The sequence below is a fragment of the Apis cerana genome, linkage group LG2 (genome assembly GCF_029169275.1).
Source record: "Apis cerana isolate GH-2021 linkage group LG2, AcerK_1.0, whole genome shotgun sequence".
NCBI lineage: Eukaryota > Metazoa > Arthropoda > Insecta > Hymenoptera > Apidae > Apis > Apis cerana.
The window spans coordinates 11,894,803-11,922,108 of record NC_083853.1 but is presented as its reverse complement, the minus strand read 5'-3'; the positions used below and the strand labels follow the sequence as shown (position 1 = coordinate 11,922,108).

Here is a 27,306-nt window from a genome sequence, read left to right as displayed (position 1 = left end):
TCTTTGCCAATTGTTTACAAACTGGTCGAGTCGCTTCGCGTGATCGCTCAACCCTGAATCGAACGAATCGTCTCGTAATTTCTACCACTTTCGTGAGATATATAATGAAACGTTCGCGTGAAGCAACGAAAATCATCACTTTCCATGAACTCGAGTCAAAGGGAAGGTAAAAAAAAAAACCTGTCCCAAGTACCGTTAAGTAAATCACCGAGTTTCGAGGCAAGCCGCGTATCAAGCGATCAAAACGTTTCGAATAAATATTTTCAACGCGAATAAGTATTCACGCACTTTGAGCATTTTCGTTTTCTCTTTCTGGATACCAAAAAAAAGAGTATCCTTCTCGTCCACATTCGTACGCACAAAAGAGAAATATTCTAATTTTTTTTTTTTTCCTTTATCCTCAGAAACAGAACGGATCGGTCGCGGAGGAGGAGAAGGAGGAGTTAACGAGGCTGAAAACTTTACTCGAGGAAAAAAGCACATGGCCCCGCGGTGTTGCGTTCGAGTGGTCCGCTTCAGAGTTTTCGCGAAAGCACCACAGACGCCGTCGTACTTTTTTAACGTTCCGTCTCGTCGCTATTAGAGGATGGAGAGGTAAAACAAATTTCAAGTCTCGGCTAAAGACGAAGGCGGTGGACGGTGGGTGGGTGGGTGGTTGGCGAGGGGGGTCGAGGGCGCGGAGACGGCGTGGAGGGGTGGTGGTTCCTTTCAAGCGGGAACGAAGCCGTAACCGTCTACGGGCTGGAATAAAAGTCGCCCACCGCGGCATGAAACGTTTGACGCCGGGTGATTCCGTGAATCTTGTCATCGGCAACGACGAGCACGGTAATAGCGGACGGGAACAACAATCGTCTGCAACGAGAGAAAAGAGACTAAAAGAGGAGGAAGAAGAAAAAAGGGGGGAGGGGGGACGGGAGGAAAGAAAAGAGAAAAAAGGAGTCGAAGAAGAGGAGAAAAAAATAGGAGGGAGAAGGCAGGGGGTGGAAAAAGGAAGGAGGGAAACGAGCGGGTAGAAAACGAGGAGGAAGAGGAGGGGAGTGCAAGGTTGGGTGAATCGGATAGAGAGAAGAGAGAGGGAGGGATCGGCGGTCTCTTTTCGACGCGAGTGCCCAGAGGGTCGTAGAAATAACGCAAGCTGGAGAAATTACATTCTCCTTTTGTCCCCGACTCGGACAAAGGCAGGAGAAGAAAAAAAGGGGGACCGTCGGAGCGAGAAAGAATACCTCGTTGAAAAGATGGACATGGAATAAAAAGGAGCGGAGAAACGAGGCTAGGACATTGCTAATTTTACCGCGAAACGATTCGATGAAAGGCGTGGTATTGGGTGGAGTGGTGAGGAAAGATGGAAGGGGAGAGGGGGAAAGAAACGGGGTACACACTCGGTATATCTGGTCTATCGAAATATCTGGAATGGATCCATCGATCGCGTTGACGTTGGTTCGTCGAGACAAATGGAACGAGGGAGGATATCCATGCTGCTTTTCGATTTTTCCAATCGATCGATGGGATTCTTTACCCTCCTTCCTTCTCTTCTTCCTCTTCCTTCCCTTTTTTCTTCTTTCATAACACGTACAAAAGGAAAGGATAAAAGTACATCAAGTCCCGTTGATGTACGCGCATACCTCGCCGTATCCATACACACACGTATCAGCTTCTCGCCTCTCCGACCACTTTGCGATTTACGAAGCTCGTAGCGTTTTTTTGCCCCCGGTGGAAATTTATCGTTGTCTCTGGAGCAACAAATTCCCGTTGGAAGGTGAAAAGACCGGCCGCCTCCGGCCCCGCGCTCGATTTATCGAACAGCGAAACAGCCGAGCCGAGCCGAGCCGACCGGCCGCCCGTACTCGTAAAAAGGAAAACGCCGATATCTCGCCTTAATTAAAAGCTCGGCGCGCAAAAAGTGCCGCAAAAACCTCGACAAAGCTTCGACCGCCACTTTGACCGCCGCTGGCGTCACATCGGCGAGGACGAGGACGAGATACGAGATAGATGGATTCCGCACCGTGGCCTCGATCGAAATTCTCCGGCTCTCTTGGTCGCCTCAAGGTCGCCGAGTGATCTTCGTCGTCGCGACTCGGCCTAATTCGCGAAAGAGCAGCCGTGACGAGAAAATGGCCCTTCGATCGATCAACGGCACGTACGCGGTGGAACGAGCCTCGTGTTAAGTTCGGCCCGCTCTCTGATTTGCGAGCAACCCCCCCGTTGCTCGATCGCAAACGCGCCCTTCCTTCGCTCGAACCACGTCGGAAGCCACGGGAACGGGGTTACCACGCGATCCGTCTTGCAATTAGCTTCATCGTGCGGATCGAGTGCAGAGGATGGCGTGCAGAGAGGGGGGAGAGAGTTGATATACTCCGTCTTCTGGATAGATTTCGATCGGCCCATCGATCCTTGATAATTTACGGGATTAGAACGGGATTTGGGAGATAACCGAGTGAGTTTTGTGCGCGAGAATTTGAAATTCTCGAAAATTTTAAGAAATAAAATATCATCTTGGGTTGAAAATTATCTCCCAACGGGCGAAGAAGTCGAGCCTTTCAAAAAGAGACTCGAGAAAAACTTGTTCCAAAAACTTATCATCGGATGCATTTTAGCCGAGCGCTCCTACGATCTCACGAGTTCCCAGTGGCTTATTTTTTTCTTCTTCTTCTTTTTCAATTTTTGTAAGTTTCCCAGTTTCCACGAGGCTCGAATCGATCGAGCAAGACCGCTTCGAGGAACCGATATAACGTCAAGCGCCCGTATACGGATTCTTAACTGACGGTAATTTGCCTGTAACATTATATTCCCTGCAACAGCTAGCATCCTCTATTATCTCGTCTATTTACAACCCATCTCTAAAACGCAGCGAACATACGCGAAAAACTCGATCCAGATCGCGTTAGCTCAGTTTTAACCGACGCCAAATTGACGGGAACGTCGAGTGTCGTGTTCCTTTATAGAAGACACGCCTATTGCGATCCTGTGCGCTCGACAGACCAGGATCCCTCGTTTGTCGGTTGATTGCTCCTCGAGCACCGATATAGCAAATTTCAGGTATTGTATAGGGTATCAGGAAAGAGAGAGAGAGAGAAAGGGGGATCGAGGACCCTCCTGAAGGCTTGGCTTCAACGAGGTTGAAGTATTTTCGCGTGATCCCTTCCTTATACGGTTAACTTTTTTCGAAAGTGGAAAATTTGTAGGGAAAATCTAGTTACCAAGTTTCGAACTTGTTACTCTTAAAAGGTTCCGTAGCGCGGAGATATTTTAGTGACCCGAATATATCACGATGTATCCTCCGACTTCGAGTATACGAGAAAATTGATTCTTAAATCCTCCGATTAACTGGCTATATACTTGTACTAAAAAAAAAAAAAAAAAAAAAAAAGATAAAGAAAGAAAGAAAACGTTATGCAAACGAAGAGTTAACGCTTGGTATTCGCGCTTATTGCAGGCGTTTCGCCCACGGCCGTGAAATATATTATTGGGGGTACGCGGACCCACTTTCACCGAGTCGAGCCGAATCGAAGGCAATTTCGCGCGGATGTCCGCGCGCCGGTTACAATGGGGGATCGCGTTTGCGGTAACTGCACTAAATTTTTATTATCGAAAGCAACGAACCGAACTCGCGCGAGGTCGCGCGGAAACGGGTATAAAAAAAATCGCCGCGATTTTTTAGTCGTAGTTAAATCCCTCCCCCTTGCAGGGATAAATCGCGGAACTAGATCGTCCAACGAGCGAGAAGGGGCATCGTCGAATTTCGTTGATTCCCCTTAAGCGCCATCGCCATGTTCATCTCCGTATATATTGGACGGGGCGCGTGGCGACTAAATCCACGCAATCGACGAGTCGTTTCCGTAAATTTCAACTCGCGAAACTCGTCGACCCCGATCGGCCCAATTTTGTCGTTACTTTTTTCCGATTCGAGTTCATTAAAATTAGCCAAGCGTTCGGCCAACGAATCGAGTAATTTTGTTATCTTATGTACACTCGATATCCCGCCCGGGTAAATTTGTTGTTGGTTATTCCGATTACCTATCCCCCCTCCCCTTCCGCCGAGGTAATTACCTTTTATTCACGTGATTTTCATCGATTATTCTACCCCTCCCCCCGTTGTTATTGAAACTTTGCATCGTTACATCGTAATGAAACGCGCGAAAAGAGAGAAGAATCGGGGTCCAATCGAGATAAAATACCAAATTTTAAACAAACAATCCTCGAATCGTATCCATAAATAATACTCGCTACGAGAGGGAGGGGGGGGAGAGGGAAAGCACGAAAAGAAAGAAAAAAAAAAACAAAATCGCGCAACAAATTTATCCCGAAAAATAATTCTACATTACTCGACTCTGCTCATCTCTCGTCACTTTTTCTCGCTTCTCCTTGGCCTCTTTCTCCCGATCTTCCTTCACTTCTCCCTGATTCAGCGCCTCCGAAAATTGCGTCGATAATGGGGGTGCATCGAATATAGCGGTCGACGACGACGAGTTGGTGCGCGGATTTTCCTCCGCCCGTCCTCTTTTTCCCCCCGATAAACACGTAATTGAATTTAGTATCTTCCCGATACGAAAGTTCGACGTTCAACCGGGCTACGAGTTTTACCGGTCGCGAAAAATCGATATCGGTGCTCGAAGCGACGAGCGTTATTGTCCGACCCGCTCGAGTGGCCCTGTTGTTTATGAAATTCCGATGCTTTCTTATTCGCCGCCCTCGTTGTCGTCGTCGTCGTCGTCGTCGCTAGCCTCCGAATTATTTATTCGCGTACACTCGCCCGCCTGAATAAATCATAGCCAGACACGGCTACAACGGCTTCGTGGAAACTCGTCGCAACTCTTCCTCCCCTTTCTCTCTCTCTCTCTCTCTCTCTCTCTCGGGGAAGCATTAAAAATTAGTCGGAACTTAGGAGCTTTTCGATCTTCTCGCCGTTCCCTCCATCGTGATTTTATTTCTCGATAACGAGAAAAAAGGGCGAAGCTACTCTTCCTCAAAATTGCTTCCGATAAAAATAAATTTTCTCATTTTCTTTTCATTTTTCTTTCTTTCTTTTTTTTTTTTTTTGTTGATTTTGCTTGTAACGGAGATCGATACAAATTTAATTTAATTACGTAAGGTTAGGAACAAGGATATTCCGATCAATTGCTTTATCGATAAAGGGATTTTCGTCGAAACTCTCTCGGGACAGGGGCGAAGCGTTCGCGCGATTCATTCGGTTGAATACGATTACCTCAACAGCTTAGATTCCTGGATTATTATTATTATTATTATTATGTTCGAGTTAAAACACGAGTGGAGAATCTAATTAAGCTTTATTGGCAAGAATTTAGCGGGAAATAATTGGAGGAGCGTGATATATATATATATAAATAGGAGGAGGAAAGAAATTCGAGAAGTTGAAACTTGACCTACAACCCCTTGATCGTCGATTCTTCGTTTCAGATCGAAGAAGAAACCGCGGTAATTAAAGGAAAGGATCGGCTTTATTTCGGCAACAAAAGAGGAGAAACTGGCTGGTTAACGAACGAACGAATTGATTTTCCTTTCTCGTCCGCGGATCGAGAGGATCGGAAACGTCCGAATGGAATGCCCTTTGCGCGGCAAAGACTGTTTAACTAGCTGAAAACGAGGATACGCTTAATCGAATGGAACTTGCATTCGGGCTGGTGAATTAGGTCTCCCAGACTTGCCAACGTCCACTCCGCGGCCCATCGATCTCTCTCTCCCCCCCCTGTCTCTCTCTCTCTCTTTGTAATTTTAATCGACCCTCGATCGTACAATCTCGATCGCGATCTCGTATTCCACGCGCCGATGGACTTTGACGCGATCGGAATACGATCAACAATTGTCGTTGCCGCGATTAAGATACGATCTTCGTCGATTACACGATTCAAGATTAAGAATCTTTGAACCGAAATCGCGTTGCACTTTTCCACGCCTTATCCGAGAAAAAACTTTCTTGCGACGAAAGTTTCATAAATTGCACCCGTTCAACGAAGCAAACTATATTATTCATCGATTTGCTTGATTCGATTGCCGCGGCGATAATCGTAAAGATTATCGGGTAAGGAAAGAAAGATTCCATGGTGTGGAAGTTAGCCCGTTCCTTCCTTAATCGGGTCGTAATTAAAAAAAAAGGGGAACAAGGTGGGCGGGGAAGGTTCTTCGGTGGAACGAAGGTTTCCGGTTCATCCGGCCGCTCCCCAACTGCGACGAAACGATCCAATTACACCGGAAGGAGTGCTGCGATAACCGAGGCTGGCCTGCCTCTCCTCCTCGGGATCGGGAATCGCGTTGGGAAGGCTGCGGCTTACCACCCCACATCACAATTTCTACCCGATAATGCCAATAATATCGGACACCCTTTGTGCGGTAATAGGCAATCGCGGATCTTGATTAAGGTAAACTATTTCTGCGACTATTTGCCCGACTATTCCCATCCTCGGATAGGGAGGGGATAGATCGGCGTCCATCGTTCAAGATTCAAAAGTTGGTTCGCGGTTCGCTCTATCTCGATTACGATCGGACGGGATGGTGCGAGTGTAATCGAAGCGGAATCGAACATCTCCAGACATCCGTTATTACACGTATGGCGCTCCGCTGGACGGTCGATAAAAGGGATCGAGAAGGTAAGGTAAATGGAAGTTGAGAGAGGAAGAGAGAGATCGAAGGAAGAGGTTATCTTATATTCGTCGGATTCGTATTACGATTCGCAACTTATTCCTCGGAAGGAAGCTCGGCTCGGCTCGGCTCGGCTGCAATAAACCAGAACTTTAACCACCAACGTTTCCCTAGAAACTTGACGACCGCGTAATATTATCGTTATTACGAGCATAATACTAGCGCGATGCAACTATCGGAACAAGTCCGTGGGAAATATCGCGGAAACTTGTAAACCATCCGACCAAATTTTCCACCGATGCGGAAACGAGGATGGCGTTTCAATTACTCGGGAAGGAGGGGAAAAAAGATTGGGGGGAAGAAGAAAAAAGAAAAAGGTAGGATTCATCCGATCTTTCGCAACTGCTCTCGGAGCAGCATTGGACAAGTTTCTTCGTCGACGAGCGAAAGCGCGGCGAGAGGTCAAGTTTTCGCGAGATCGAGTCGTTAAAAGTTTGAAAAACGGGCGGGGGACGTGTCGCAGGGATGAAAGTGGGACACGTCCTGGGACGACACGTAGGGGCGCGTTGGTGGCGCGGCGGAAGGGAGCGGAAGCGCGAGGTCCTGGCCGACTAATTATCGGATTAACTCTTAATTTCTGCAACAAGTGCCGGCATCCGGCGTCACGGGAAGGAAACGGGCCGCCGCAACACCGGAAACAGAGAAAACAACTCGTCGGCAGTCGGAAGAAAAAAAAGCGTGGCGATAAGCGTGGCGATTCTCGACCACGGCCGAGTTGAGGGAGATAGAAAGAGAGAGAGAAGTCGAATGGGCGAAACTTCTTCGCGGAGGAGAGAAATTAGCAGAGGTCGTGCAACGGTCGTATGTGAAACACGTCGCCGCGGGAACACGAAGCCGGGTGACCCCGTACGCTTTCGGATCACGTGCCACTGCGGAAACACAGCTTGCACCATTGTTGGGACGTGAAAAGTCACGTCCGGCCCGGAGAAGAAACGGGAGCGAAAAGTTACCACCCTTTGATACAGCTACGTTTTTCAAACTCGAGTCTTTCGGGGACGAATATCGCGACTCGTTAATCAGGGAAATCGCCCACTCGTTTTTTAAAGAAAAAAGGAGAGACGAAGAAGAAAAGAATACGACGAAAAATCGGCGCGGTTAGTCGACCGTATTCGTCCCGGGGAAATCCCGTTTGTCGTTTCGATCGAAGTGGACGGCTTTCGTGCATTGCCGCCGGCAATAACGTCTCGCCTTCCGAGGTCGAGAGTTGGCGGTAACAGGGAGGGAGTGGGGATGGAAAAAAGAGGTATGAATTCCAAGGAGGTCAACTTTCTCGATATATATATATATATATACATATATGTATACAAATCCCCTTCCAAACTTTCGATCCGAAATGTTATATTATCGATACGCATTCGTACAAGTTTCCAACGAACTTGAAAGCGATCCTCGATAACCGGTTCCCTTCCCCGCCGTTATTCGCGAGTAAAGTGGCAATCGTTACGAGTACCTATGGAGCGATCGAGTACGTAACAAACACCGAGTGAACCCCGGACCTACGTACGTACATCGCGCGCCGCCCCTTCTCTCCCCCTCCACTCGTTTTTCACCGCTGTCGCTTCGCCGTTTTTTACCCGATCACATCGCTACGATCGCTCTGAACTTAACTTTCCTTACGTTCCGACTTGGACCTCCTCGAGTTACACGCGAAGGAATTTCGAGCGAGGCAACGATACGGAGAGGAGAGTTACGCGTGCAAAGTTTCGCGATACAGCGAACGAGCGAGTTGAGTTTCGAGTGGCGGTTTCGTTCCATCTATCGAGGATGGGATCGCGCGTTGTTCGAGACGGGAAGAAAAGTGGCGAGATTGATTTCACAGTGGGCGAGGCGGAATCGGGGACACGTGCGAAATCGAAAGCTTTAATTACGTGGAATTACGCTGGATAGGGCAAGTTGCGGGGAGGCAAAGCGTAGGATACACTCGAAACTCGGCAACTCGTACGTACGTACGTGCAGGTGACTCGTTTATCTCGTGGTTTTAATTCCCCCCCGCGTAACGAGTCCGCGATAACGTGTTGCCATGCTACGTTGTAAACTTCGTTAACACGCCATCTCGTTTTCGCCTCTCGCGAGCGTTTCGAGCGTAGGGGGCGATATCCGCACCGTACCTACAGCTTGTCTCTTTCCACGATTTCGATTCGATCCGATCCGATCCCACCCCCGGCTATATTTGCATTCGCGTCGCCGCCTTATCGTTTAGAAATTACACCCGTGGAACGAGCAAGAAGTCGAGAGACAGAGGGAGAGTCTCCTCCTCGGTCGCAAAAACGATCCTCCATGCATCAACCCTTACCCGGCCGCGATAACTCGCTCCAAGGGTAACGGTTGAACCCTGCGCTTATCGAGTACCGAGTTTTGCGATCGCGACGAAGGAAAAGAAAAGAAAAGGAAGAAAAGGGGGAGGAGGTGCGAAGGCTGTGAAAAATTGGGGGAGAACAATGGAGCTGGTCGACAGGGGAGGGGGAGAGACAGGCGGTGGAAACGCGCGGCATCATAATTTTCGAGCATCTCCCTCGACTACCACTACCACTACTTCTACCACTACTTCTACACACGTTTGGCCCGCCATCACGCGCGGTGGACACTCGATTTTCCAGGAATAATATAACTGTAATTATATTTACCTTCGGCCCGTTTGCTCGCATCCCGCACAAATGGCACGGCCCGACTATTAATTGCCACGACAGACAATTACCGGATCGTCCGTCCGTCCGGTCGGGGATCAACGAGAACGCGCGCGCGTGTGAGAGCGCGCGTGTCCACCCTCGCCTCTTCTCTTCTCGTTTCCCGCGCGTCGCTCGATAATTGTTTTTAACCTATTGTTGGCGCATCGGTGGTTCGTCTTGACGCGGCGACACGGTCCGATTGATCGATCCGAGCGGAGGCGATTCTCGCACGGCCGGCCAACCGCGTTTTTCGAGGGAAGAGGAGGGGGACACCGCGTTAGAGAGTGTTCCCCGGCGTGTCACACGGCCGGTCAACGGTGATTGGCATCGAGCTCTCGCTCTCCCTCTCCCTCCCTCTCTCTCTCTCCGGCTCTCCGCGCGGTACAATGGGCACAATCGACGGGGATCGCGTTTCTCGCGACTATTCAAGGCAACCAATTATCAGTGTATGAGCTTGTCAGGGATGGCGCTGGAGTAACGAGCGAAACAAATGGAATTTGTTAACAGTGACGTATAATGGTTTGGACGAGGTCCTGGGATGGATTGACCGGCGGAGTGATATGAAAAAACATCGTTACGCCGGATGTATCGTTGCGATCGCTCTTACACCGAGCCGAGCTATATTTGCCCGCGTTATACACTTGCCGATTCCTCTATGATTTATTACACCTCTTTGCGAGATCGCATTTTTATCCTCGGCGATTTATTTATCATCGATCCTTCTGTTATCGTATCGTACAATGTCCGTTCGCGATTCGGATCTTCTAAATTGTTTAGAATTTTTCCAATTTCCAATTTCTCTAATCCAATCGATTAGAGAAAGATGAACGAAAAACGGCGATTAATTTATTATCCCGAACAAAACACGACTCGTCGTTGAACGGGACGAAAAGCTTGGCGATTTCCATCGTTCCTATCCCAGGGACGCTCTCCATCATTCCGTGCAATCTCGTCGTGGCGCGACACGCGGCGGTTCCCTCGCCCTTGCAAGGAGAGTAAAGTAACCCCTTAAAGTACGCAAATGGCGGATCGCGGTTCTAACGAGTCGCTCGTCGCGCGAAACGAACTTGCACTCGACTCGGTATCGGCACTGGATACGAAAATAAATCCGAGAGCGGGCGGAATGGACGGTGGAATTCGGCCGCGAATTCGATGCGGAGGGAGGAATGGCCTCCTGTTCGGGGAGGACGCAGGAAGCAGGGGAGAGGAGGAGGCCAGACGCGAAAATTTCACGGTAATCGGTCCGTGGTGTCGTGGCGGGTCGCTGCGGATAATGAAGGTGCGGATCGATCGGAACTCGCCGCTCCCTTCGAAACGCGTAGACGACGAGCCGCGTTTCGACCAGCCGGCCGGATACCGTGAAAAGGACGGGACGTGGAGGGGGATCACGGGTGCGGCATCGTTCGCGTGGAAATTCATGACGGATGGTCGGCGGTCTAAAATAAGGCGAACGATATCTGCCGGAACATCCGACACGCGGAATAGAATCGGATATGGGCGGTGGAAACGCAAGAGAGGGGAAGGCGCGGGAGGTGCGAAAATTTCACGCGTTCACCGGGTGACTGCACCGCTATGAATAATAAGATGCGTTTCGAATTTGTTCGATCGATGGGTTTCTGCGTGAGCAACGAGTTCATACTCCTCGAATTTATAAAAGGAACAAGGGAATACACGACAATAGTTGCGTTCGTGGCGGAAATCGAGCGATTTTTCGTTATCTCGCGTTGAAGAAATTTCGCGGCGGAGTGTGAAAGAGGATACGCGTTGGTTATACATTTCCAAATTGGAGATATGCACGTTGAAAGAGTTGTAATTTGAAGTATTGTAATTTCGAGAAACTGTTCTCGCGTGGCGTGATTTCTATCTCGCGTTGGAAACGAATTCGCGCGGTGAAAATGATATTTCTGCACAGGATACATTTCGGATCCTGATGCGAAAAGTTCACATTCTCGGCGACAGGGTTGGGCGTTACACGAGTTGACCATAATGAGGATGCACTCAACTGACGAACGCGCCATTTCCCTGCTCGGTCGGATAGCCTGTGAAAGTTCGACGGCAAAATGTACGCGCGATGACATAGGTATGACGAGAATGCGAGCAACACGGCGTTGACAACGTATCCATTTTTTCGACGAAATTTCGTGAAAAAAATTTTCGAGTGGATCAAGAGAGAGAGAAAGAGAGAGAGAGAGATGGAGAGGGAGAGGGGCAGAGTGAAAAGAATCGATCGAATCTGGCTCGACGAGATTATATCGGACGAGGCCCGACAAAGGGATGATGGAGGAAGGAACGGCGGGCAGACTTGGACGTTCAACTTCTCCTTTTTTTTCCCAAGTATTGTCCACGTCTCGCGCTGAAACTGTCGACTAGTTCGTGTTCCATCGACGTGTCGGCGCCACGGCAATTTTTCCTCGTGACTCCAAGGAATTACGCGAGACGAACGAGGAACGATAGAAATGGATCCGATGGTCGGCGAAGGTTGGCAAAGGAACGTCGTTGTGCCGGCATCGCGACCGTGTATATAAAACTATAAAACTGACTCGAAACGAGAGCAAGGAAAAGTAGTCTGGCGCCGCGTAGTCGGTGCTCGATAAATTTCCAACTCGTCAGCCAACCAAGTTGCGCTCGTAATAGCCCCGTCGACCAAAAACTCTACAATGTTTTCCGTTTAAAGTGTTTTACGATGCGGATCCTCCCGGTGAATCCTCGCCGCGGGCCAAGCGCGGATATTATCCACCGAGCTCGCGTTTTTACGCTCGGCTTCGTCGCGTATCCCTCTCCCCTACCCGCCCATAGTCTCACTCGCGACTTTTCACTTTTACCTACGCCTTCGAATGAGAACGAGTTCCCACGGGAACCGCGAAATCTGGATCACGGGCGGAGATGGAACGAGAAGAACGAAAGGCGAAACGCGCTACGAATACCAGAAGAATATCTTATCGAAAGGATAGGCTCTCTCATTAGGACGTGGCACTCGGCTCGAAGCCGAGTCGCCTTGGAAAAACTGGTTTCGCCAATCACGGACGAAGAAAAATGGCGCGGCTAAATACGGATAGGCGATCCTCGTTCGTCGCGCGACTAATTATCTCGTTTCTTTTCTTCGTGAATTCGCGTGGAGTCCTCAAGTTAATTATCGAAATTACCTCCGTATCGGAAATAAATTAATATATCCACCGGGACGCGTACGTGCGCGCTTTGATTTTCGCGCATATCAGGAGAGCTCGAGAGCAGACTTCGTTGCACGTGCCGAGGCAGCTTCGCGATCGAACCATCGAATATATCCGCCTCTGGGTCGTCCGGTACGTGGAGCTGACGCTCGCTTAGTCTCGCCTCTATTTCCCCTCGAGATGGATGGCGGTACGCCCGTGCCGACTACCCATCGTTCCCATCGGCCGTGCCATAGCCAGGCCACGAAAAGGCGTGCGCCTCTTGCCCACGAAAGGCGAGAGGACTGCAGAATTCTCGCCGTTACACGGAACACTAGCTGGCGTACCGCCTATATTATCGGCCGGAACAATCGTTCTCGTGTGCGAGAACACCGCGCGATAAGATCGGTTGCAGCTGCACGCCTTGGAATTCAACGTTCAACGCCATTCACCATTCCGCAAAATTCCTTATACGTACCGAGAGAGAGAGAGAGAGAGAAATATATTAGGGCTAGTTTAAGTAGAAATTTGCCCAACACGGCAAATACACGAGGACGGAACACGGAACAATCCGCGATAAAATTGACTTAACCGGAAACTTGAATATTTCCTCTCCCTCGCAGAAACCACACGGTCCCCACTGTGTGTGCGTGAAACAAGCTTCCATCCCGAGAAACGGTCAAGTTAGATGAGCCATCCGCTTTTCTCGAAACCTGCTCGATAATACCGGCTGAGATGGGAACAGGAAACCCGTAATCGTAAGTTACATTCTCCGGCCTCGACGTGTCATCCGACCCCCTCCCTTTTCTCTTCCTGGGCAGATCAAACAAAGTAAAATACACCACGTACAGGCCGGAGGGTTATACGGGCGATGCTAGGCGAGCTTCAACCCCTTCCCTCCCATCTCGGATAGATAATCGGCGAGCAACGAATGCCGTTTAAGTGCACGCTCCGCTCACCCGCCACCGCTCCTTCTCCGACCGAGATTACCGGCGTATCGCGGATATCTGTGCAATTAACGGCGTGTAATTAACAACGGCGCCTCTCCCCTCCTCCCGCCACGTGTGCAGGGGAACGCACGCCGCCGGTAGCCGCGCAGAAATTGATGCGCGCGCTAATTTTGATTCGCATAATCCACTGTTAATTGGCGCCACCCTATGATCACCATCTCGAGAGATTTACAGCCGCGCGAGTGCGACCGTCCTCCCCTCCATTTCGGTTATCGAGCGGACCAATCAATCGATCGTAAGCGGTCCACGCACTTAACGATCAATTTGGTCCCGCCGCTTTGTTATTCGAGTTCTACTCGTTTTATTTTCATCTCCCTCTCTCTCTCTTTTTTTCTGCACTGCACACGTTCGTTCGGATCTTTTTTTCCTCCCCTTCTCTTCCTTTTTATTGCTTTTTTCCCCTCCCCGTTCGATTGTTGCGCGCGTGGTTCCCGCAAAATTCGTGTATCGTGAACAATAAAAATCGAGCGATGCAGACGCGCTAGAATTAATTCCGACTCACCAGACGATTATATATTACACGTTTCCCCTCGTTACCTGTCTCTTAATATCTTAAGAAATAGTGGAGAGAGAGAGAGAGAGCGGATGTCGTTCGAATATAAGATCGAAGCTAAAACCTGTTCGTTTAGAAGGTGCGGGACTCGTACATAAAATTCCTGAAAGAAACGCTATCAGGTTATCAGTATCCAAGGAACAAAATTTAATGCCGTATTATCGAGCTCGTTTTAACCCGATACATCCGATCACGACTCGGTTTAACCGGTGTTACCGGTTTAATTCGACGACTCGTCCTCGTGATTCGACACATGTCCTCGATTATCTCGACTCCCCGATCTTCCCGTGAAAATTCTTCGAGAAATAATTCTTATCGATTCGTATCGATTCGGGAGCGCGCAGCACGGTTATCTCGGCGATAGGCCGCATAGATACGGTCGGGTAATAGGTCGACCAGGAATCGTCGGCTGCGAGACGAGGCGGCGCAAAATCGATCGGAGGACAGTGGTCCGAGGGCCTATCACCGGCCACGTACCCGCCACGCTCCTCCAAGTAGAACCAAGTAATTCGATTACCGCGCTAAAATCCCGTTTCTCGCGAGCTTGTTAATTACACGTTGAACGCGATATGCATATTGGCCGCGCGTGCAACGCCGCAATACTTTGCGCCGATCCCCGCTATAAATACCGGACACGTCGGATCCGATCTGGGCGGAATAGCTGGCCCGTTATATTTCCCTCGTGTTCGGCCAACGGATAATCCTCTGCTTTACGCGTTTAAAACAGAGAGTTTTAAAAAGTAGAAAAAGAAAGAATGGGGGGATACATAATTGATGCGATCCGATTATTAGAGAGAGGAGAGGAGCGATCGAAACGTTTAAAATTCCTCGTCGTTTTCTTGATCTTTTCTTCGAAACGTAATTTATTCGTTGTTTATGTACGTGAAAATAGAGGAAAGGAAACGATATGTATATATATTTTTTCCTTCTGAAAGTTCGAATCGTTTTAAAACGTTCCAAGCGGAGAAGTTGGAGTTGCAGAAAATTATAATTATTATTATACCGTTTGATCGTAAATAGTGGAACATCGCGTGAAGCGTGGCACGCTTTTAAGGAAATAATTAATTGGTCGGAAGGTAACGATTTCGAAAACCCGTAACAAAAAATCGGTATAAAGGTATCGAGGGTTATACGCGTTTCATTTTTCCATACATCGTGTTTTCTGGATATATCTGTATTACAAAAAAAAAAAAAAAAAAATAACAAAAAAGCTTGCGATTAATTACGTGGAAAAGTTTACACGAAATCCTGACTGAGTGGAATCATTTATATAACATCGGCGAAACCGCGAATACCAACTACGATACAGAAGATTATTTACAATAATACGAATATCATAATTATAATTGTACAGATTTAGGTGGGAACGCGTGGAAACGCGGAAAATCGTTCTCAAGCGATGATAATATTCGATGTTTCGATGTTTCGAATTGAATTCGATACACACGCTCGTGTATATCTCGCTTCTTATAAACATTCCACGAATAATTTCGTGATCAATTAACGAGTTAATGGGATACGAACGAATGCACACGAGTGTGCAGGGGCTCGCGCACCGTGATGGAAACGCGTTGCAAAAAAAGAAAAAGAAAAAAGAAAAAAAAAAGATTTCCAACCGCGATCGAGAAGCGTGGAGCGTATAAATCGTCGATCGATTACAAGGAAAAGGCGTCACGGTGGTGGAAACGGATAAAGGGTGATGGGGGTCTGGCGCGAATGCACGTCCTCCATCCTTCCATACGTCCAGATAAATCACCGTTTGCCAATGGTCTTTAGGAAGAAGGATCTTCCTTTGCTCTTATCGGTCGGTATTATCCATGGAGTTGCTCGTTCGTCTCAAACATGGCCGAACTGGCCGATTATCATTCGCAAACGACGATTCGATTATTGAACGTGAAAATCTCCGAGAATTGACGAGGAATCGAGCGGCAGGGGGAGTGGAAGAGGAGGGGATTTCGATCCTTGCTAGACAAATGAACGAATGATAACGATTTCGAGCGTGTGTATACATATATAAAAGTGTATGTACGTATATAAATTTATCCAAGTGCAAACTTTTAATCAAAAATTTTCCCTTCGAGTGCTGGATGGTGCTGCGATGCTCGAGATTGGCCGACGAGTCGAGTCGCGTGAAATCCTTCGAAACTCGCCTTGATACGCTTTTAATTAAGAACATTAAAATTTGCGCGTCGATCTCTCGAGTGCACGAAACCTGAGAGGGATCCAGCTTGACCAGCGTTGCTCGTCTCGAGATTACAATTGCAAAATTCGCATCGATAACCGAGGCCATCGTCGCGTTAATACGTTGACGTTAATAAAATACAATGTACCGTGTTGTACACCACCCTATAATTTGCTTCCTCTTCCTCTCTCTCTCTCTCTCTCTCTCCCTCTGCAAGTCTCTTTCCGCCGTCGCGCACAGTATACACGGATGCCTACCGAGGGACATCGTCGTGAATTATCGCGCGTGTAGCAATAATTATCGTTCCATGCAGCGATTGTAAAAGCGTATTGATCTGTCGCGCTGCGTGGAACCTGTCGTGTAGTATCGTCGGCCAATGAATTATCGAAGGGTGCATATATATATATATATATCCGTTGAAAACGCGGAGACGCGATAAAAGAGATGATGGGAATAAGGAAAAAGGAAGAGGGTTTCGAAAGATAGAAAGAGGGGAGAGAACAAAAGAAAGGCGTCGCTTCGTTCTCCAATTGTTCCGACCTCGAATCGATTCGATCTCTGTACAAACGACGAGGAGCAAATATTCGAAGACCCCGCACGCATTTTATCGGATAGTGAAAAATAATCAAGCCTCGAAATCGAGCTCGCGAAACTGTGTACTCGTTATATACGTTCGAGTTCGTGTCGTTTGGCCCTTTGGAAAATTACCGGCGCGGGTGGCAATTGCCAGCTGATTAACGACCGCGCCGCGATATTACAACGAAAGGGCCAATTCACGGCAATTGATCGATTTAACCGAACGCGTCTGAGCACGCGAGCCGTCACGATAAGGCGGACTTTGGAAAGCGGCGTGGTTGATATATCGTATTGGGACGATAGAAAATCCTCTCCCCCCCTCGAAGTGGAAAGTTCGAAGAGGCGAGGTTCGAGATACGAGATGAAACGAGGAAAGGGAAAGCGAAGGGAGGCGAGGATCGTTGTTCTTTTATTGTAATTCTTTTCCTTTTTATCCGATCGTCCTTATATTCCATCGAATATTCGACGGAGATATGAGAAAACCTTACCGATCTCGAAATTCGAGAAGCTGGAATAAAACGAGCGATTAAGCGAGGAATCGAACGATGTCTCGATGGCATAGCCGGAAATACAAACGTTAAGACGCACGAAACGGCCGGTCATTTATCTCTGGGAAGGGAGGGGGAAAAAGTGGACGGCTTAAACGATCTCCATTTATCGCGCCGCAATGAGAATAGTTACTTTACCCGCTCGGCCCACGCCACGCTTCGAAGGAGAATCCGGGCGCGAGCGCTGCCGGTTTTTCCGACCGATCTTCCGGTAATTGCCACTGAGCAACTTTGCTCCCCCCTCCTTACTTCCAACTTCTCGACCCGCCTTGGTTCACGAACCTATCGATGATCACGAGCCGAACTATAGCTTGTACCGCGCCATCTTCGATCAACTTGCGAACAACTTGCGCCCGATTCATAGATAGATAGGGAATTATACACGTTCGATTCGAATCCGACGAGTCGTCCTCCCCTGGTCGATAGACCCTAGAGGGAAGGGTATAAATCGTTGTTGAGATTGAGAATTATCCTCGTTTATCCTCGAGTGAAAGGATGGTTGCGTTGATATTCGAGAATTCTCCGCTTTGCTCGAGAAACCTATTATCTTATTACTTCGAGATCCACGCTCGATCACGAGATTTACGAGATAAGATGTTTCTCGGGGAGGGAGAAAAATCGTTGGATCGGAAGGAAGGAAATCTCGATTCGAGCAAAGAAATATTTTAATTATACCCGTGTTCCTCCGCCTATCGTATTTGGAGATCGTCTGGCAACGGTGAACATTAGTTTGGTTTTTTTTTTTTACTACAAAATTACATTCAACCGATTACAAACTTCACGGAGAATTATTAGCATGGAAATAACGTGTGTCGTGGCCAACGGTACGGATGCGCGAACACCATTTCCATTCGGATACGTGGACGAGGGTGGCGGTGGTAGACGGTAATCGACGTCCAGTCAATAATCTAATTCGCTGGTAATCACTAATTGCGAATAGGTCTTCGTTCGAAAGCCGCGTCGCGATTACGACGTTAACGATCATCCGAATCGGTGCTTGTTACACACGCGGGTCCTTAATCGCGGCCATTTAGGTCGTTGGGACCCGTTTCAATAAACGTTTCGTTTCGTGAATCGATTCAGAGAGAGAGAGAGAGAGAGAAAGAGATAGAGAGAGAGAAGGATGGGTGAAATATCGCGAACGAAAAGGAGAGACGGAGAGGATAAAAGGCAAAAACCGTTTGTCCTTCTTGGTTTCCTATTAATTCAACGTTGCATCCCCCTCTCCCCCTCCCCCGAGGGGGGAAACTAACGCGCGAGAGGAAACTATATCGGGGCTATTTTACATTCCGTATTTCCCGGTTCGTTATTTATGCAAACCGGCACGAATATATACGATGAGAAAATGTATGTTTATGCAAATAGTCCATATACAAACATTTATTTATGTTTCGAGGGTAGCCTTAACCTTTAACCATCTTGTTCCACGCTCTATTATTCTTGTCTCCGTTTCGTTACGGCGAGGGACGGCGTTAAGTGGAATTATTCGTGTAACGATTCCTGCTCAGGAAAAGAGAATCTTCTCTTTCTCCCTCTTTCTCCCTTCGCCTCTCGCCTCTCCCTCGTTCTCGATTAACCGTGCTCGTTTAACGCGAGCAATCGATTACGCGCGCGTCGGTATCGCGATAATTATTAACACATTAAATATCGATAATTAAAGTAACGCGGAGAGGAAATGCGAAATAACAACTACGGAATATGTTTTCCATCCGCTCACGTTCTATACGCGCCGTGTATATACGTGTCGTGTTGCGAAAGAGGATGGGGGGAGGGAGGGGAAAAAAAGAAGAGGAAAAAAAAAAGAGAGAGAGAGAAACGTACGTACGTTACGTATTTTCACCGCAAACAGTTCGTCGCACTTTAGATTTTTTTCTTCTCATCCCTCGTTCTTTTCACCCTCTTTTTTTCCTTTGCTACGAGTAAATCGTCGCAAAGTCATCGTCCAACCGTTTGAAGCTCGTCGCGATTCGCCAGGGCCTTTCTTTTCTTTCTCCCCCCACCCCTCCCCGACGATATAAAGTGACGTTGTTCTCGGAGATGGAGCATCCTCGTGCCTAACTCGCAATTAGCGTCTTCTAATGACGACGAGTCATAGAGGGGGCGCGTACATTCTCGTGTTTCTCTCTGTGATCTTCTCTGCTCCTCGTGGAACGAGGAAAAAGAGGGAAAAGTCGAGAGAGAGAGAGAGAGAGAGTAGGAGAGAGAAAGAGGAAAAAACTTAAGAAAAAAAGAGAAGAAGAAAAGAACTAACGACGAGAGCAGCTTTATTTGATTTCATTTAATTATTGTTATTCCCTCTGCGACAGAGAAGAAAAACTCGTCTCGTAAGAACCAAGTCGGGTAAACGGTTTCATTTTCATCAAACTGTTATTACGCGTGTATTCTATCGTCGATTCTATTTCACGCGAGATCCTCTAACGAATATGTTCACTTTTATTTACATAAAAAATCATCAAAGAAAGACGAGGAAGAGTAAAAGAGGCCAGTAAAAAAAATAGAGAGGGGGGAGAGAGAGAGAGAGAGAGAGAGAGGGGGGAGGAAAGAGTTTAAAAAGACGAGAAAAAAAAAAAAAAAACTACGACACACGGGGAAAACGGAAATGTGGCTGGTCTGAAAAAAAAAGCAGGGGATGGGTTTTCGAGGTGGTCGCGTTAATTAAAATAATGCTTACGAGATAATTAATTTGCGGCTGGACAAAGTGATGGACGAGCATGCGGATACGCTGTTCGCGCGGGTGGATGGGAATGGGAATATAACACGAGCCGCGAGGATATTTAGTATTCGCAAATTAATCGATTACGGTTAATTGTCATCTCGTGTTGGAACTGTAACCGAGGATTGATCGTTGAGAACGAAAATCTTTCTACGCCTCGTCGAAAGAAACCACCGTTCCGTTCCTTTCCTAATCACTGGAAAAATACGCGTCGCTCCCAGTTGAAATTAATGAACATAAATGCGCAGACATTAATATCATATTAAAACGAAGATAGAAGGGGAAGAAATAGACAGAGAGAGAAAGAGAGAGAGAGAGAAGCGACGATACGCGCCAAGTTCTCTCATACCGCTTAATTAGAACCGCTGCCAGACTTAATTATTAAATTAACGAACGTTAATTTCATTCGGCGATCTCGTTTTCTATACTTTCATTAACGCCCGCAATTTTCTTTCCTTCCACGAATCTCCGCTCATTTCATTTCGACGACGCGTTTAAAACACGCAAATCGTCCTCCCTCCTCCTCCTCCTCCCCTCCCCTTTTCCGCGCCGTCCCTTTAAATCTCCCGTTCCGAATAAACATTCGATCGGACCAACGCAATACACGTTGGGTCTCGAGGTAAGTCGGTTACGTCGACGCGAATCCGGCGGACACGAATCGAATCTACGACGAAAATCGAATCGTTCGCCGCCAAGTTTTTCCTCTTCTCCCAGACGGAATCGAGTTAACCTTCCCACTTTCGATGACTTTTACTCTCTCCCCCAAGGAGAGGAGAGCATCCGCTCCTCGATTTATAAGATTTTCGGGATATTTGCATTCCGTTTCCAAACGCGTTGCTGGATTTTCCACGTCTCGTGCAAATTCGTTGGAGAATGGTTGCGTGCAGGTCGAAATTGCGCTGTTATTCTCTCTCGTTCCCCCTTTAATGAAATTCGAGTCGAATCGAGTTGATCGACGACGTCCGATCGAGAAAGTTACGAATCGTTTGGATGACGATACGAAAATGCATAGAGTTATCATCGATTTATATTTCCCTCGAAATAGAGAAAACGTGGATCTCCTCGCACGAGCGAGCATCTCGAGTGGGTCGATCGATCTCAATAGGTTTTCGGGCGGTGGTGCTTTTTTCGCCGCGCCACCATCGCTCTTTTATTGCAATTTATCGTATTGTGGAAAACTAATTTCGTCGAGCTGTCCACCCCCTCTCGCCCATCCCTTCCCTTCGAAAAGGAATCGACCAAGCTTTGATCGGCGGCAACTCCGCGACCCGTAATTCCATTAACACCGACAGTGACGAACTACCGCGCAACCGGGTGGGCATATCACGCTTCGCGGAACCAAAAATTAATTTTATTTCATTTCCTTCCCAAGAACCACCTGTTACGCGAGTCTGACGTAGCGAGCCAGACCTTTCTTACGTATTCGTAAAATAAGTTGCTTTAAACGGGGCCATTCGTCGAAACAGTTTCCAACGCGATCGTTCGAATTAACACGACAAATATAAATGGAATTGAAATTTAATTCGATTCAACGTCAAATAAAAATAAAATCGAAAATCGTTTCGTTACATCTTTCGAATTAATTGAATCTTCCTGAGATGTTAATGGTGATTTTTATTTCGCGTCATTTTATTTCGACCGTTTTCGTCCCCTCTTTAACTTCTCGCGTTGTATCGGGCTAGATGCGCTCAAACATCGGTTCATGTTCTCGACGACACTCGACTTTTCGTTCGACGATTTATCGACGGTATTCTGGGCGAGATATCTGCCGCGGTGCGGGTTGTCGTCGTGGAAGAATAACAACCGTAGGAATTGGAAGAAACAAGCGTTCCTTTTCTCGCCTCGAGCGAGAATTGCATCCCGCCGTGTTCCTCCATTTCCTTCCTTTTTCTCCTCCTCCACCCCTGCCCCTTCGTTCCGACGGGTTTCGACGAAGCTGGAAATCGAGCGCAACCTCTCGCGAAATCTCACGGATGTTAAAAGCCCCTCGTATAAAAGTGGAGCGAGTCTCGACACAGTGTAGCAGAACAATGACAATGACAAATAGACGAGTTGGGCAAGTTTTACCGTTATTAACCATTAGAACGACGATCGCCGCGTGTCCTATCCGTGCGTGAAATTAATTCTCTTCGCAACTCGTGCGAACTCCTCTTCGTCGAGCGAGGCGTTTCGCGGATATATACCGAGAGTATCTGTCGGCTCGGTAATCAAGTTTAAAACTCAATTCGCTAAACTGGATTGCATCACGTGGAATAACCTAGATAAATTCGTTACTTGGAAACGTAGTATCGGGAAGAAAAGTTTCTCGACGATCGGAAACGTGGAGCTAACCAAAGTGAAAAAAAAAAAAAAAAAAGAAAAGAGAAGAAAAGAAAACATCCTCGAAGAGCTGTCGGAAGAAAGAAAGAAAGAAAGGAACGAAAGGAAGGAAGAAAAATTAATCAGTTGAATTATTAGATTTAAAGTGTAGCTGGCTCGCCGGATTGGAGCCAATTGAGCGAACTGGGTCATCGAGGAATTTCGTTGCCCCTTAAAGCCCCCCGACTATCGAGACAATCCCGTAAGTAAAACGACGCAACAACGTCTGCCCCGTGTTTAGTCGAAGCAAATGGAAATCGACGGTTGGTCGAACGGTAATGCGGCTACCGAACGTCTTTTTAAACGCGACCCTTAACGAGCTCAACGGGTCAACTCGAGCAACGCCGATCCCTTCCCTCCTCTCTCGGTTTTGTTTTACAAGTAGAATCGTCTTAACCACTGCCGCGACGGGGATGGGGTGAAAGAAAAAAGCCTTTACCGGTTTGTTGGCCGATTTGCTCGGCGAAGCGCGGAAGCAAGCACGGGAACGTGGAAGCACAAGTTTGCCCGATGACTTTCGGTTCTCCATCGACGGTTTGATTTATTGCATTACAACCAGCACTGACACTTACACCAACGAGCCTGGCCTGCCGCCGTGCGCCACGAAGGGGTGAATTTTATTTACTTTTAGCGAATCGATCGACCACGAGAGACGGAGGAAAGAGGCAGGGCTAAGAGAGGGCGGAGAGGAGAGGTTGCTGCTGGGTCACCGACAACCCTGCCACAGCGAACCGAACAGTTACGTGGCCTCGCTCGTACCCCAGCCCGGCTCGTCTAACGTTATATCATCGTCTACTTCCTCCAAAGCCGTGAATTTACGCCGACAAATCGGCCCGAACATCGCTACCGATTTTCCCCTCCTCTTCTCCTTCCCTTTCGCCCTCTCACCCTCGCTTACTCTCTCTCCGTCCGACACCGCGTTTCACGGTTCGCCGCTTCCTGCACTCCTCCTCGTCGAATCGCTATAATATAATGCTCGCTCCAACGTGGCCGTCTTTGTCAATGTTTTCGACATGTCCCTACCGTCGATCCACTTCCGCGTTTTTGCCCCATCCATCCGTTTCGCGATCTTCATTTTTCAACGCGCTCTATCACGATCTTTCTTATTTTCCACTAGATGGAAACTGGATGGAAGATCGTGAAAAGCAAGGGAACTCGATCGACGACGTCGCGAGAAAAGGATACTTCTCCCGTCCCCGCAAACGTCATAAATTCAGGCCGAGAGAACTACTATCGTAGAGGGGAGGGAACGATTCGCGAAATTGCATAAAGCTCGAAAGATCGCTGTAAAATTCGAGATATCGTTATTTAACTCGGTTAACCGATGGTGGGGTCGGCCTGTTTGAAAATTTGTTCCACAAATTCGCTGACCGAAAATAACACAGGGTGAACGTTTTCGTGCGCTCGATCAGCGCGATGGAAGAACTTCTCCCCCGATATGCAACACCTCCCCCCATTCTCAGCTGCTGATCGGTGCGCCGGTGCGGTTTCCAACTTTCGGCAACTTCTGTTTGCAACGATGTTTCCACTGGTATCATTCAAATCCGCGCATAATTTGCGCGAGTTTCCAACGCGTTAGATATCCCTGATAACATTTCATCCGGTCTGGCCAATCAAATGTTTCCAAACTATGCAACGTCTCGCCCATCTCCCCTCTCTCCTTCGCTTTCCTCGATTCGCTTTCCTCCTGAAAATATTCACGCATTATATATATACACGAAAAGCAACGCGCCTAGTTTTCTCTTTGGTTGAGTCTGTATTACCACCATCCCTCGATCTGGCATAGTTGCAATTTCGAAACGGGAGGGATGTTTAACGACACGAATGGTATCCCCGATCGACGGTTCTCCATTGTGGAATACCATCGTTCGTTCGTCGAATACCAACACGAGATAGCCTCGAGTCTCGAAGACGCGGATTCGTTTTTCCCTATCCCGTCTATCTCTATCGATGGAGATGATCGAGATAAAAAGCGAGCCACGCAACGAGAAGACGACGAGCTATCGATTTCGAACCATTCTAAAATTGCCAAGTTACGTGGTATTACGTTCCACGCCTCTTTATTTCGATTCATTTCGAAACGAAACGCAAGCCCCCCCCGATTACTCGTATCCCGCGTGCATGCCGCTTCCACCATCTTTTCGTCGATTTTACGACAGAAACCAGAGGAGAAAGCCTCTGGTTGCACCGCTGCCAAATGGAAGGATAATTTCGCGGAACCAGGTCAAACTTTCGACGGTTTCGAGCACCCTGCGCCCCGTTTTCCTTTTCCTCGTTTTATCACGAGCAACTTCGTCTCGTCGTTTGTATCCACGCTTCTATCCCACCTTCGATTCTCTCCCTTTCTCTCCACTCCCCCTTCTTTATTTCCTCCCTCCAAATGACTGTTTTTTCGAACTCCGGACCCGCCCCTGGAAAAGATCCCGCGAAAGGATTTGCGCGAGGAAGAGTTCCCTTACCGAATATCCACCGTGACCGGGGCAAATAAAAGGATTATTTTCGATCCGGAATTGCCAGTGTTCGCGAAGCTGGAGCTTCGGTTCGAGTAATTCCGGGCGAATCGTTGCTCGCGATCGTATTCGTGGTAAAAGCGGGACAGGGCGCATTTTCGCGGAACGAGAGGATCGTATCCAAGTTCGAATTTTCAGCGGAGACGGGTCTTTGTTGGCCGTTAAAATGTCCCGGTAATATCCCATTCCCCTTGCGTATAACATTCGTCCTATTCTGTCCTATCTCTCTCCACTGTGTTTCTGTGTCACGCCACACTGCTTCTCCCTCCCCTCCCTTTTCGACCTCTCTTTCTCTTCAATTTTTCCTACTTTTCATATTATTTTTTTTCCTTTTTTTTCTTTCTTTCCTTTTTTCTTCTTTTTTTTTTTTTACCTTCGTAATTCTATTGTAAATAACTAGGTGGTGCGGTGAATCCGATCGGTTGGATTGAAAATGAAAATATTTATGCTTGCCAGAGTGATAGGCGCGCGTATCGCGCGCGAATGCACCAGGGTTTTGCGTTGATTTTCGCGCAGCACGGGACGCGACTCATTATTTTCAAATAAAAGCGAATAATAATCTCTTCTCCGGTTGCTACGCGACTCGGAATCATTCCGCTCCGTTTCACCAAAATTTACGGAAAATACGGTGGACGTTTTTTGAAGCGGTAACGAGTGGATAATACGTATCAATACGTATCATCCGCTCGTTATCGACGCTACCCAATGTCGAGTTTATTTACATTCGACATCGATTCCCCGTATGCCTCCGAATCTTTCTCTTCTATTGTATTCTACGATTAATGCGAGTAATGTCTCGTAAATATGTCTGGTATCCGTAGGAGAAAAGCCAAGTTTTTCGATGAATCCGCGAGAAGAGAGTTCATTTAATCAAGTTGGAAATGGAAATCAATGAACCGTCGGTATAGCGTACGATTTCTCTTTTATTATTTATTTATCATTAAAGGAGGGAACGGGTAAAAAATGGAAAAGGTTGATGCACCGGTTCGTCGATAAAACGAGAGGTCGCGAAAATTGGGTTGTCCGTTGTTCGATCGATTTTATGCAGAAATTTGGCTACGCGATTAAATCCCGTCGTTAAAAAGAAAACTATTTTCCATCGATACGATTAAAATTACGGGATTACGATAGATGTTGGGTGTTGCATGCGTTGGAAAAAGAGGGGGAAAAAAGTCGGGAAGAGGAGTGGAAAATGGGAAGGGAAAGAGAAAGAGAGGAAGAGAGAGGGAATGAGCCGAGATTCGTGTAACGAAGGGGTTAAAATTGTGGTTACATCTTCTCTGACGTTATATCATGTCGCGTCACCAAAAATGCAGCCGCGGTGAGCCAATTAAAATACACGCTCGGATTACGAGACACCGGGTCACGAGGATTTCAAGCATTAGGCAAATGCGGTGGTACGCAGAGGTGGTACGCATTGACATTCGTGGCAAAAAGGGGTACGTTCGTCGGCGAACAGCCACGAGAGCAAGCATAACTTTGTGCGCCGCTTTTGTCTCGAAATTATACAAGACAGATAAAGTTTTCGTGGCTTTTTCAACGCGCCAACCGCTTAATCCTGTATCTTTAAGGCGAGATTACAACGGCGGCCTCGTACGTTCGCCGTTTAATATCGCCCGCCCTTAGAAAGGACGAAATTAAAATTTTGACCGAATCCCTTTGACGATGGAGAGAAACTTGGAGGCGTGTATCTCGAGCAAGCACCACGTATCTTTTCCTATCTTTGTACGTGCGCGCTTCCGTGAAAGTGCTTTTGTAATCCGGTGACTCAGGATTTTCCACGGAGCTGAAACGACCGACGTGAGTTCGTTATTGAAGCAATAAAATGCTTCAGATACGAGCTTCGTCGTTGATTCCCTTTCAAAAACGATTTCACCGAAGCTTATCAGGGATTTTTGAGATATCTACGCGCGATGCTTATTAAAATCGAGGAGGAACGGAGATAGATGATATTTCTACACATCGACCGATCGAAATTCGTTTCGCCGGTATTTCCAGATTAAATTGGGGAACACGTGATTTCGCTTTTCCACGAGTTTAACCCGAGACGTATCTTGGCGCGTTCGGTAAAGAGATGGCGTGAGGTGCTCGAAGAAAATTGGCGAGATCGTTTTCGACAAATCCTTTCCCTCGTTAATTATGTGTCGAGCATTAACGCAATCATTAATCACCGGCCGCGACAATCTAAAGCACGTCTTGCGTATCTAACGGTATACGCGTTTTCATATCGACCGCGTAAATTTCTTCGTCGGCTAATGGCATTAAATTCCCTCGCGCACCATTTAATTCCCGCGCCCTGTATGCAACGCCGGCCTATTCCCAGAGAAATCGATAGTATAACGACGCGTGCCTTACATTTATCTCCCTGTCCCTCTGTCCTCGGTGTCCCC

At 47.7% G+C, this 27,306-nt stretch overlaps 1 protein-coding gene across 6 annotated transcripts in view; it reads right to left on the bottom strand.

The window, feature by feature from the left end:
* The window catches only part of LOC108002811 (irregular chiasm C-roughest protein), a 279,347-nt gene that overhangs the window by 102,028 nt on the left and 150,013 nt on the right, over window positions 1–27,306 (bottom strand). The window lies entirely within an intron of this gene.